Genomic DNA, 11,623 nt, shown 5'->3' on the forward strand with positions numbered 1-11,623 from the left:
CCTCCACATAGCTTCATAATCTTTCTCATGAAACCTTCAACACTTCCCAATTGTGCCTTACCTTTACTTTCCTCTTGCTTGTGAATCAATGCAAGAAGCAATTCTCTTCAACGTTGCAGGAAATCATTTCTAAGCTGGCTTCTCCAGCCCCTCTGGAGACTAAGCTGTGGTGGGGTGTCAACGAGGAGCTTGAGAAACTCAGGAAGACAGTTCCAACCATCCAAGCTGTGCTTCTTGATGCAGAGGAGCAGTATTCGCAGAGTCATCAAGTCAAAGATTGGTTGAATCGCTGAAGGAATAATTTTACGATGCCGATGACTTTTTAGATGAGTTCTCCACCGATGTTTTACTGAAGCAGATGATGACCAGCAACAAAATGGTGAAGGAGGTACGCTTGTTCTTTTCAAGCACAAACCAATTTGCTTACGGTCTTAAAATGACTCATAAGATTAAAAAACTTAGAAGTAAATTAGATGGGATTGCTGAAAAAAAGAAGTTTCACTTAGATGAGCGCCCTCAGAAGATACTACCAATGGTTGAGCGAAGAGGGCAAACTCACTCATCTTTAACTCAAGTAGTTGTTGGCAGAGAAAAGGATAAGAAGGAAATTGTTGATTTTCTTCTGTCTTCTAGTTGTGGGGAGAATGTGTCAATCATTTCCATTGTGGGTATTGGAGGCTTAGGAAAGACAACACTTGCTCAACCTACATATAATGATGAGACTGTGATATCAAATTTTGAGCTAAAAATGTGGGTGTGCATTTCTGATAATTTTGAAGTTAAAATAATTGTTGAAAAGATTTTGGAATCTCCATTGGTGAAAAACCTAAAAATCGTGCAATGAATACCTTGAAAGATCTTCTTCATGAAAAAATTAGTGGAAAAAAATATGTACTTGTTTTGGATGATGTATTGGATGAGGATTCTGAAAAATGGTTTTACTTGAAGGATTTGTTAGTTGGGGGTAGAAGTGGAAGCAAATTAATAGTGACTACACGTCTTAAAATGTTGCACAAATGAAAGGATCAACAAAAACACGACTTAAAACGACTACATGTTGATGAATAGTGCTCTTAAATTGCAAATATGGCCTTTAAACAAGGGGAAGTCATTAGCCCAGACCATGAGAGAATTGGAAAAGAAATTGTGACAAAATGTGTTGGAGTCCCTTTAGCTGTAAGAGTAATAGGTCATTTATTGTATTCTAAAAATACAGTAGATAACTGGCGAAATTTTAAAGAAAAAGAGCTTCCAAATATGAATGAATAGGGGAGTAGTATTATGCAAACTCTCATATTGAGTTATATTCATCTACCTTCTCATTTAAAGTGTTGCTTTGCTTATTGTAGATTATTTCCAAAAGATTATGAAATTAACATCCCATATTTGGTGAGCCTTTGGATGGCACATGGATTTATTAAATCATCAAATTGAGAACAAAGTCTTCAAGATACAGGCCTAAAATATTTCAAGGATCTTTCGTGGAGGACCTTCTTTCAAGAAGTAAAAGAAGACGCGTTGGGCAATTTATGGAGATGTAAAATGCATGATTTGATGCATGATCTTACCGTGCAAGTAGCAGGAGATGAAATTATTTTATTAAATTCAAATGCAAAGCATGTTTAAGAAAAAACTCGACATTTACCAATTGATTTTGAAGTTGAGTCGTGGCAAAAAGTTACAAGTTGCTTACCTAATTTGTCAAAGGTGAGAACATTTGCATCATTTAGTTGGTCAAAAAAGCATGATATTAAAGAAATAGAATGTGATGAAATTTTTTTCAAATTAAATCGTGTAAGGGCATTAAGTTTGCGTGGTTTGAGAATTAAGAGAGTGCCACGTTCCATTGATAAATTGAAGCATATAAGGCTTCTCGATCTTTCTCATAATAAAGACATTAAGATCCTTCCTGATTCCATAATTAAACTCCAAAACTTGCAAACTTTGTACCTAGTCAATTGTGAAAGGCTTAAGCAATTGCCTAAGCATATCAAAAAGTTGGCCAATCTCCGACACCTTTACCTTGAGGGATGTATTAGTTTGACTTATATGCCACGAGGGATTAGTCAACTGCCTTCCCTTGAGAATTTATCAACATTCATGGTGGCCAAAGATAACAGTGTCTCTAAACATAGTGGTCGACTTGGTGAATTACGCGACTTGAACAATCTGGGAGGATATCTAGAAATCATGAATCTGAGGTATGTGAAAAATCCAGCATCTGAATTTGAGGCAGCCAATTTAAAGGGAAGCAACACCTTCAAATGTTGAGATTATCATGGAAATTGGGCGATCCTATGATAATAATAGTGATAGTGGCTTAGATGAAGTTGAATATGATGAAGAAATATCATTAGAAGAGCTGTGGCCACACCTTAATCTAAAATGGTTGATTGTGGATGGGTGTGGAAGACTCATGTTTCCAAGCTGGATTTCTTCCCTCACTAATTTGGTGGGACTTCGAATTGATAACTGCAAAAAATGCCAGCATTTTCCACCGTTGGATCAGTTCCCTTCACTTAAATGTTTGAGGATTGAGAATTTAACTGATCTGGAGTGCATAGAGAGTGGGATTAATTGCGACAATGCATTATTCTTCCCTTCCTTAGAGAAACTCTGGCTCTCAAATTGCGCAAATCTGAAGGGATGGAGGAGGGATTCATCCACGCCTCAGTTGCTACAATTTCACCGTCTTGATTATTTGGAAATCATGTCTTGCCCTAACCTCACTTCAATGCCTCTCATTCCATTTTGGCATTGGTAAATGCCACCAAGAAGTCATTGGAGGACATACTGAAGATGAAGATTTCGGTGTCACAATCTACCTCTTCTTGTTCTTTGATTTCCCCTTCTCAACTGAAAATTCTGCAAAGCGAGAATATTCATGATCTAGAATTTCTGCCAGAGGAGTTGCTGCTAGAGGAGCTTGATTTACCCGATTCAGAGGATCATAGAGACATGCCATGGTAGTTCCTTAGAAGCCTCCGGGAGTTTCAATTGATAAATATGAACAAATTGGCGTCCCTTCCAAAGGGACTTCAACATGTTCCCACCCTACGCAAACTCTCAATTGATAGTTGTCCTAATTTGAAATCTTTACCAGAGTGGATGGAAAGCCTCACCTAATTGCAATATTTATGGATTAAATTATGTCCTCAACTATCAGAAAGATGCAAAAACAACATGGGTGTTGATTGGCCCAAAATTGCTCGCATCCCAAATATTAGTATTGACGATAGATGGATTCAAGTGTATGGCTGCTACAAACTAAGATCAGAAGAATCAGATCGACTACTCTTGGGGTATGTGCTTATCCTTCAATAAACATTATTTTTTTCCTCTATCTTAGAAGCAGACGCTGGTTTTTGTCATTAAAATTCTTGGATTTTCATGTGTGTTGTTTATTGACAGATATCTTGCAATATTCTCTCTTAAATCTCAGAGCCGTTGTTCATAGATGTTAAAAATTGGTGGATTTTCATTACTTGAATTAATTTCGATTGAAAAATTTATTTCTGTCTCTTTATAATTTTTTTCTTTCTCTTTGTCGTCCAGATAGAATGTACTGCAACTGCTTCTGAACTTTAGGATGGGGATTCATTGAGTAGCTTCATATATGAAATTTCGATGAAGGGCATTGTCATTGATCAACTTCTCATCACATTCCTTTTGTAAGTTCAGCTTGTCAACAACTATTCGCTCTTGGTTATGGAATTTAAGGCCATGATTCCTACTTAATTTTGTAATTTGGTTTTCTTGATTATGCAGTTTTAAGTCGAGTTGCCACTATGAAGAAGTCCCACAATCCCTTGTAGCTGGTAGGGCTGTGCACGGTTCTTGGGGGAACCGAACCGAACTGAAGAACCGTACCGAACTGAATTTATTTTGATACTTTGGTTCGGTTTTAGTTCTTCACTAAAAATCGAACCAGCGTATCGAAACTGAGAAGCGTATAGAATCGGAACCGAACTAAGAATCGAATTTATACATATGTTTTTATATGTATTACATACTTTCAACATAATTATATATATCTATATCTGTATATATAATTGTGAATTAAATATAACTTAATATTATATTTCATTTTTCTATATTTTCTTAGTAATTTTAGTTATAAATATATTAAATTATCTTATAATTCTTAATTATAAATATATTGTTATCTTTTACATATATATATATATGTTACACTCATTTCATATAGGCATTTTAGGGTAGTTTTGCATCTATTTTGCCCTTATCTTTTAGTAGATTTTATGTTTTTAGCTTTATTCTAGCTTATTTGTTAACTTTAGATACTTTATATTTGATTTTAGTAATTTTGTTGTTTTTGATAGGATTTTGTGGCAAATCGAAGATCAATGAGTGCAATAGAAAATAATTTGAAGAGATTTGAAGTTCTTTAAGCATGGAGGAAAGTTGAAGAAATCAAGCCTTGAAAGAGCAAACTAGCCGAAATTTGCTTGAGACTTTGCTTAAGGTCATGCTTAGGGTAAAGCGGCAGTGCTTAAGGTGCAGCACAAGTCAAGCATGAACAGAAAAGTCTATTTTACTCTAAGTCTGTCGAGATTTGCTGAAGGTCTGCTTAACCTTAAGCAGACAGTGCGACCAGTGGCTAAATTTGCTAAGAAGCTGCTCAGGGATAAGCCGAACCCTAAGCGGTGCTTGAAGCGTGAATAGTCTTTGTGACTTGGATAATTTTACACCTCATTTCCTATTCACTCCTTGTCTTTTATTTACTTTTAGGAAACTTTTAGGGACCATATAAATTCATCATTTCCTTATTTTTGCCATAAGAGGAAGGGGAGGAAAAACAAAAGGAAAGAAAATTATATAGAAAGAGGAGAGAAGACGCCATTCTCTCTAGGAAGAGGAGGCTGTGCGAGTTTGGAGCTCGAAACCGAGACCTTGGTTCTTCCACAGGTTTTCTATTTCAGTCCTCTTATCATGTTTTCCTTTACTTTTCCATCAATATTTCTTGTAAATACCATCATGAGTGAGTAATTTCTTTAGATTTGAGTTGGGAAATATGTTTTAGATTAATTTGTGGATTTGGATTGGGTATTTCCTTATTTTACATAAATATGAGTTTTGATTCCTTCCTTGTGTGCTTGATTTACTTGCCTAATGTTGGTACCCATTGGGTATTGTGTTAATCTTTGATTGAAGGACCGAAAGGTGAAAGTCATTGATAGTTAATCAAGGATTGGAACTTAAAATCACCTAGATTTAGAAATAAACTAGGACTTTAAGAGGACTTAATTATTTGTTACAAAACTTAATGGGTTTTAATATAATAAAATAAATACGAAAGTATGTTTGGTTATTTTAGAATGCGCTTTGATTTGCTTGAAAAAGATATCAAAGGGATTTAGAATCAATTTCCTTCAAACTCTATTTTATTTTAAAAATTGGAATGCCCAAGACAAATCCCAATTAATTAATGAATAAACACCCAACTCAATAATCACTTATACCATAATTATAATTTTGCTAAAATTACACATTGTTGATTTTAGTTTATTTGAGAGCTAAATTAGAATTTATTTGTTTGCTCTTTACCCATTTCAATTGGATTAATCAATTTACCTTGCTCATTTACATTTACCATTTATTCATTAATCATTAGCCCAAATAATCGCTTCATTCATAGTTTAGTAATCAAACAGCAAATCCTCGTGGGAATGAAACTTGATTCATCACTTTATTACTTGAGGCGACCACATTATACTTGCGGATTCACCACACCAAGTTTTTGGCGCCATTCTTGCGGGATTTGATTTTGTTTGATATTGAACAATTGTTTGTTTGGTTAATTTGGGCATTTTATTTTATTTCTTTTTACCATTTTACTTTGAGAATTTGTTTATTTTTGTTTTTTTCAGGTGCTTTATTTTATGAGAAGGACAAAAAGTGAAGAAATCAATCTATTCTTTGATCCAGAAATAGAGAAGACAGCAAAAGCTTTAAGAGTAGAATCTAAGAGGAGAAAAGCTGAAATTAAAGCTCAACAACAACAAGAAAGAGCACAAGAGCAAGAGCAATTACAAGAAGAAATGGCTGACAACAACAACAACAACAATAACAACCGCTCTGTGAAAGATCATGCCTATCCTAACATTGGAGATTTCATGCCAAGTATCACAAGACCAAGGGTAGAAGCTAGTAATTTTGAACTGAAGCCTGCACTCTGTCAAATGGTACAACAAGCACAATTTGGAGGAAATCCAAGTGAAAGTCCACATGTGCATCTGGCACACTTTCTTGAGATCAGTGATATGTTGAAGATAAATGGAGTTTCTGATGATGCAATTCGACTCAGATTATTTCCTTTTTCTCTGAAGGACCAAGCTAGAGAGTGGTTACATTCTTTGCCATAGGGTTCTATCACAACATGGGATGAACTTTCTCAAGCATTTTTGGCTCAATATTTTCCACCAAGCAAGGCTAAGCTAAGAAATGGTGACTTCTTTTAAACCTAGAGATGATGAGAGCTTGTATGAAGCATGGGAGAGGTACAAGGATTTGCAAAGGAGATGTCCACATCTTGGGATTCCTAAGTGGATGCTTGTTCAACACTTTTACAATGGAGTTTAGCGGTATTAGAGTACAATTGATGCATCTTGGAGGTGACCTTATGGAGAAATCAAGATGAAGCTTTTCCGCTCTTGATAAAATTGCTTATAACAACTACTAATGGAGTTGTGAGAGGAATGAGATCAAGAAACCAGTTGGTATGTTTGAGCTTGATGCCATGAATATGAATAATGCTAAGTTTGATGCTTTGACAAGGAAGATGGACAAGTTATGTATGAAAGTAGATTCTTCAGGAGGTTCTAGTAATTCACTAGAAATTGAGTCGCAAATGTCAATTGTGCACAGATTTTTCTCGCACTTAATCAAGATTTTTCAAGTGAGCAAGTGGATTATGTGGGGAACTACAATCAAAGACCGGTGGTAACCCATTTTCTGCAACTTATGATCCAAAGATGGAGAAACCACCCAAATTTCTCTTGGGAGGTAGACAAGGGCAAAATCGAATTTTCGAACCTTACGGATATCAATAAAATCGTAACTTTCAGAATAGAGGTCCTCCTCCTGGAATTTCTAAACCTCAAAATGCACCTGCTCCACCTCTACCACAACAAGCACAACTAGACAAGACAGCTAGATTGGAATCTATGATTGAAACTCTACTTGTGACCCATCAAAGTCAACAAGAAATGATTTCTCAATTAGCATCTAAAGTGGATCAAATGGCAACACACAACAAGATGTTAGAGAATCAAATAGCTCAACAAGCTAGCTCTTCAAGTAACAAAGCATTTGGGAAGCTTCCTAGCCAACCGAGAAAATTCAAGGGAGCATTGCAAGGCTATTACATTGAGAAGTGGAAAAATATTGAAGAATGGAGATAAAAAGATTGAAGAGGAAGTTGAAGAAAAGAAAAGCAGAGAAGGAGATGAACAAACTGAAGTTGAAGTTAGAATTGAAACTGAGAAAGAAAATTCAATTGAAGAAAAAGGAAGTAAAGAGAGGGAGAGCAAAGAGGAAGAACCTAAATATGTTGCACCTAAAGCCTACATGCCACCTTTACCATTCCCACAAAGGTTTCAGAAAGCAAAATTGGATAAACAATTTGGGAAGTTTTTGGAGGTATTGAAGTCTTTGCATGTGACTATTCCTTTCATGATGCTTTAGCACAAATGCCTTCTTATGCCAAATTTTTGAAGGAGATTTTATCTAACAAGAAGAAATTAGAGGAATTTGTAGCTCTCACGGAAGAAAGCGGTGCTATTTTGCAAAATAAGCTTCCACCCAAACCGAAAGATCCCGGGAGTTTCTCCATACCATGTCACATTGGGGATATCGGTATAGATAAGGCTTTATGTGATCTTGGAGCGTGTTAGTCCGATGCCATTGTCTATCTATGAGAAAGTGAAGATTGGAGAAATGAAGCCTACTACCATATCACTACTTAGCAAATAGATCTATTAAATTTCCAATTGGAATAGTTGAGAATGTTCCTCAAAGTTGGGAAATTTTTCATACCGTGGATTTTGTGGTATTGGAGATGGAGGAGGATGTACACATTCCTATTATTCTTGGTAGACCTTTCCTTGCTCTTCTGGAGTGTGATTGATGTAAAAATGGGAGGCTTACATTAGAAGTTGGGGAAGAGAAAGTTGAATTTAATTTGTTTCAAGCAATGAAAAAGAAAGATGATTCAAACTCATGCTTGAGAGTTGATGTGATAGATGAAGAGGTTAGAGAAGTGCTTAAAAAGCAACATCCTAAAGATCCCTTAGAAGCTTGTTTGGTTCATAACATCAAAAAAGGGGATGAAATTGAAGAAGTCAGAATATGCTACAATTTAACTTTAGAATACAAAATGTATGTTGGAAATATTAGAACCAATGTACCTAATATTGTCAATGCTAGTCAATATTTTAGTTAATTAATGAAACAATGAAAACACTTAAAACTTCACTTCAAGAATTATAAAATTAAAAGTAATACACTCCTAGCATAATTCCAGAAGATCGTGCTTGGATAGGTTGGCATGCCAATAGGTTCGGGGCTTAGTTAGCATCACATTACGGCATTATGCCATTCTATGATTTTTATGCTTTTAGCTTTTCTACTAGAAAGATACTTCAATACCTTGTGCCTAATGCCTATTACACTATGAGCTATTCTCAAGGCACACCAGAGATACATATGCGACTGATGCAGACAAATGAGGTACTTGATACCAAGGCTAATTTGTCTGCTGCTTATCCAAATTCACTATCCAAAGATAGGTAACTTAAAATAAAATGAAAAGGGATAAATTTAATGAAATAATGAATATAACAAGTATAAAATAAATAAAGATCAGAATATTTATCGAAATTTATCCGCATGAGACATCAATACCATATTCTATCAGACATTTATTTCCCCATATTTCTTTTATTCTATTATTGGCACCACTGCTAAGCATTATTACTAGAGCGTTGCTTTTTGACACGCATAGGCTCCTGAGGAGACCGAGGAGAGCCTGGGAGCTACTGGGCACTGTGGGGTGAGCACTCATCTACACTTCAGATATGTCCGTGTCACCTCACCGACTTCAAAGTGCATTGCAGGACACTAGGTTTATTTTGGGTATTTTATAAATAACTTTTATTTTCTCATGTATAATTGAGACTTGTGTAATATATTTGCATAATGTAAATAGTGGAAATTTATTATAAATGTAAAAATTGAGTATTTATTTATGACTTGTTTAAGAATACTACATGAAATGAATGAATGAGAACAGCTATCATGGAAAATATTAAGACTTTATTGATAAAATGGATATTTGGAGAAAGATTGAAAACATATTAGAAGTGTGTTTTTCATAAAACTCAAGAACTGCTTTCTCCATTTTGCTCAGATTGGCCGATTTTCTATAAAATTTACTGAACTCAAATAAATTTATGTTTTCCATAACTAATTTTAAATGAATTATACTACAAATTTTACTTTATAACTATGAAAGAAATAAATAAGGATAAAAATAATTGAAATAAAATATGGTGTTCCTGCATAATCGTGGTGGCATATCTTACCTAACAAGACCATGTATTTTCCGTAAGGTGTCACATTTAGTGGCATCGTAGCACGGCTTAGGCGTCGATCTGTATCTAGTCCATACCCATGTACTGCATTTGTAAGAGTCGGTGTGACACTAATACAGATCCGCTTGTTTTATTATTTGAATAGGATATAGACCCCACATCTCGTGAGAGGTCGCTTGAGAGGAAGTGGAGAGTCATGCCCACCAAGTGAAGAAATGAGACTGGGGTAGGGGAGAACTCGCTCACCAGCTCAAAGCAGCTCGGCCAGCCTCCACAAAGTGCCATGTTCCAAAGAATGGCCTAGTTTTGTGATAATGGTCGGGTATCACCACCACTACCACCCATGTGAGAAATCAAGACCGAAAGATAAAGAAAATTTGGAGTAAAGGGATTTTTGGCAAGAGAGAAGATGATTCTGGGATTGTAGCCTAAAACCGTTGGAATGTACAGAAGTGGTTTAAAGTAACTCCACCGCACTCCCGCAGCAAAAACTAGAAGTCACAGATTCTGGCGTATAATGCCTACGAATTGTGGACACAGTGTTTATGAAGTGCAACAAGAATTAATAACTTGGGATTTCTTCCTCTGCATCTGAAAGAAGTATGTGGGTAGTGTATACTTGGAAGTATAAGAAGAGAGTTCACACCCGAGGCGCAGACAACCGATACAGAGGGCATGAAAAGGAATTTGTCGACTGGTCATACTTACGGACATAGTCCCTAATGAATAGAGGTGTAAAGATTTGGAAGAGGGGATTAAATGATAACATAAAGATAATGATTAATATCTTGGAATCACATACTTCACCAAGTTAGTGTTTGACAAAAGTTGAGGTAAAGTTAGAATAAGTGACATATTGTGTTATAGATATTAAGAGGCCCGAGCTGGCTTCAGCCTCTTTCCCCGCACTGAAGAAGTTCAAAGGTCCACCGCACAGGTCTGTGTGCCAACCTCAAGGTCAAGGTCGTGGTCACCCTGTGGGCCCAAGCCACAGCTCACCCTTAGAGAGGTCACCCATACCATCAAGGCGCCTCAGTGGATGGGGTTCAGGACCAAATTTCAAAGATCTTCTCGTATGTCCGCATTGCCTGAAGTGGTATAAGGGGGAGTGTTGGAGAGTGACGGGTGCCTACTTAAGGTGTGAGTCAATAGAGCATCAGTTAAGGAACTGTCCACGTAGAATCGCTACAATCGCTCCAACACAAGCGCATGCACCGCCTCGCACCTCAATGGGGTAGGAAACTGCAACTGAGGCAATGGGACCATCATAGAGACTGCATGAGCCCAGAGAGGCCAGAGGTCGAGCACCCGCGCAGCCTATGCCATAAGAGCTCGGGAGGAGCAAGATGCCCCGGACTTTATCAGTGATATGTTATCCCTTTACAATACATCTAAGCATGCATTGTTTTATCCAGTATCTACTCATTCATACATCTACATCAACCTACTCAGAAAGGGGGATATTAGTAGGGAGACCGACCAAGACATTCTAGTCACTAATCCATTGGGCTACAGCAGTGGTGAATAAAGTGTATAAGGGTTGCCCGTTAAGGATTCAGGGTATGAATTCTCGCGCACTGATTGAGTTGCCTTTCCATGAGTTTGACGTGATTTTGGGAATGGACTAGTTGTCGCATCATCAGGCAATGGTTATTTGTAAATTAAAGAGAATTTCCTTGAAAACTCCTGAGGGTAATGAGAGTACAGCTTGTGAGGAAAGGATGGATTTCTTGTCCAATGTCATCTCAGCCACAGTGGTAAGAAAATTGATGAGAAAAGGCTGTGAAGCCTACCTAGCACATGTGGTGGACACTAGGCAGGCTAAGCCAGATCTATGTGACATACCCACAGTAAGAGACTTCCTAGATGTGTTTCCTGAAGAATTGCCTGGCTTACCACCAGAAAGGGAAGTCAAATTTGCTATTAAGATACTGCCGGGTATAACACCAATCTCTATTTCTCCTTATAGGATAGCACCCACAGAATTGAAGGAACTGAAAATCCAGTTATAG

The 11,623-nt window shown here is 36.8% G+C and overlaps 2 long non-coding RNA genes and 1 other non-coding gene across 3 annotated transcripts; 2 read left to right on the forward strand and 1 right to left on the reverse strand.

The window, feature by feature from the left end:
* The first annotated feature begins 124 nt into the window (after window positions 1-124).
* Window positions 125-1,790, forward strand: LOC131176424 (uncharacterized). The gene is made up of 2 exons (XR_009146506.1): window positions 125-388; window positions 1,350-1,790. It is a non-coding gene; the product is annotated as an uncharacterized LOC131176424 (long non-coding RNA).
* Window positions 1,791-2,369: 579 nt separating this feature from the next.
* On the forward strand, window positions 2,370-3,917 carry LOC110663140 (uncharacterized). Its single transcript, XR_009146505.1, has 3 exons — window positions 2,370-3,302; window positions 3,556-3,671; window positions 3,769-3,917. It is a non-coding gene; the product is annotated as an uncharacterized LOC110663140 (long non-coding RNA).
* A 2,535-nt stretch (window positions 3,918-6,452) lies between these two features.
* Window positions 6,453-6,557, reverse strand: LOC131176426 (small nucleolar RNA R71). The gene has a single exon (XR_009146507.1). It is a non-coding gene; the product is annotated as a small nucleolar RNA R71 (small nucleolar RNA).
* Between the last annotated feature and the right edge of the window lie 5,066 nt (window positions 6,558-11,623).

Source organism: Hevea brasiliensis, unplaced genomic scaffold (assembly GCF_030052815.1).
Source record: "Hevea brasiliensis isolate MT/VB/25A 57/8 unplaced genomic scaffold, ASM3005281v1 Scaf101, whole genome shotgun sequence".
NCBI lineage: Eukaryota > Viridiplantae > Streptophyta > Magnoliopsida > Malpighiales > Euphorbiaceae > Hevea > Hevea brasiliensis.